Raw genomic sequence first — 2194 nt, 5'->3', positions numbered from 1 at the left:
AATCACTTTTCTAAACACATGTCATCAAGGATTTCGCCTCAAAGGCCAAACAATGCAAGTTCTATCGAATTCAAATTGTCATACCACCAACCTTAGTCCAACATATATAATAAACTCCAAAATGTTGCATTTTCAAAACATATTAAAAATTTCCCACAAAACCTTTAAATTAAACGTTAAACCAATTGAACCAAGCACACAGTTGAATTCAATTTCCTTTTCATGAGCAAAAACAAAGCAGCAACAGACACGAATGATGGTTTAACAATTACACTACAACTCAAAAACAAATAAAAAACAAAAAAATAAAAACAGAATAAGCGCCCCCCCCCCCCCCCCCCCCCAAACTAAAGATGCACATTGTCCCCAATGTGATAAAAAATAAAAACAGAGGAAGAGAACTTACCTGACCAGCCACATCAGTATGGCGGTGGTGGTGGATGGAACGAAGGACCTTCGAAAGGCTGAGATTGCGGAGGTTCAGGTGCAGGAAAACCAGCAAAGGACGGTGGTGGAGGCGGAGGGTAAAACGGAGAGTACGGTGGATAAGGTGGAGGTGGAGCAAAATACGTGCGATCTGAATCATCTAGTGACCAGCGGTTCACCAAATTGTTTAGTTGAGCCACATGACTCACTTCATAATCATAACGCTGGCCCAAATACTGATTCACCATATGCTGCTGCTGAACCACATATTGATTCTGTTGGATTAGATAATCCAACTTCTCATTAACTTGCTGCAAGCTTGAATTGCTACCGCTATCCACTAAAGCTGGTTCATCTTCCTCCTCCACAGCAGCTTCCACACGGCGCTTTCCCTTTTTTCTTGCTTGTGGCACATATAGAGAAGGCTCGGGATAGTCATTCATCAGATTAATGGATAATGGTTGCTGCAGCAGGTGGTACTTTTATGAGCAAGAGTGCAGCTGGTGCTTATGAGCTGCTGGAGGACATGGCTACAAACAACCATCAATGGTCAGAGGAAAGATCATCAGGAGTTAGAAAGGTAGCTGGGGTGCATGAGCTAGATGCGATTACTGCTTTAACAGCGCAAGTAGCCTCTTTGACCAAGCAGTTGCAACAGAGTAGTATGTCTGCTAATGCGGTTCAGATGGCAGTGAGGTGTGAAATGTGTGGTGGTGCTCATTCTTTCGATCAGTGCCCTATCTGTAATAATAACACCCCAATGGATCATGCCCAAGTTCAAGCGGTGGGAAATTTTCAGAGGCCACTCAATAACCCATTCTCCAACAACTACAATCCAGGGTGGCGAAATCATCCAAATTTTTCGTGGAAGAATAATCAAGGCCAACAACCTCAGTTTCAGGGACAATTTCAGAATAACATGCCTCAGCCACCTATGAATCAAGCTTCGTCAAAAACTTGTTGCGAAATTTATAGCTATGCAAGTGCACACAGTCGCAAACTTGTAATAAAATGGTAAAACCAAGTATCGTCCTCAAGGACTGATTTATCAATTACCAATCAATTAATACCTTAATTCTATTTGATGAAACAATTATCAGAGATTTTAAACTAAGAAAAATACTAACAAAGCGCAAAGAAGAATTAAACAAATTAACAAAGAAAATACAATTAGGACAATTATGATCCTCTATTTTTCCACCCTGTTATTTCCTAATGCAAGCATCTATAATAGTTCTGGTTGTTGGACATAAACCATTGTAGAAATTCTGTACTAGCATCCACTGTTCAATGCCATGATGAGGACATCTTCTCAGGAGTTCCTTAAACCGTTCCCAAGCTTCATACAGTGACTCCCCGTCATTCTGGCAAAAGTTATTTATCTCTCCCCTCAGTTTAGCAGCCTTTGATGGAGGGAAGAATTTGGATAAAAATTTCTGAGCCAGATCTTGCCAAGTGACAATGGAGTTTGGCTGCAGAGAATTCAGCCAACTTTTAGCTCTGTCCCTTAGAGAAAATGGGAAGAGCCTAAGCTTGATTGCGTCATCACTCACCCCATTATATTTGAAGGTTCCACACAACTCCAGGAAGTTGGACAAATGGGTGTGAGGATCTTCAGAGGGCAACCCATTGAATTGCACAGAGGACTGCACCATTTGTAAAATAGCAGGCTTGATTTCGAAGTTGTTGGCCTCTACAGCTGGTGGGCGTATACTATTTTGTACTCCCGTCAGAGTGGGTAGCACATAATCTCTCAGACTCCTCTCAG

The 2194-nt window shown here is 41.7% G+C and overlaps 1 non-coding gene across 1 annotated transcript; it reads left to right on the top strand.

Annotated features, from left to right (window-relative positions):
• Positions 1-1716: 1716 nt before the first annotated feature.
• LOC133787337 (small nucleolar RNA R71) lies at positions 1717-1823 on the top strand. Its single transcript, XR_009872365.1, has one exon. It is a non-coding gene; the product is annotated as a small nucleolar RNA R71 (small nucleolar RNA).
• The last annotated feature ends 371 nt before the right edge of the window (positions 1824-2194 follow it).

Source organism: Humulus lupulus, chromosome 6 (genome assembly GCF_963169125.1).
Source record: "Humulus lupulus chromosome 6, drHumLupu1.1, whole genome shotgun sequence".
Lineage (NCBI taxonomy): Eukaryota > Viridiplantae > Streptophyta > Magnoliopsida > Rosales > Cannabaceae > Humulus > Humulus lupulus.
This window is presented reverse-complemented; position numbering and strand designations above follow the sequence as displayed.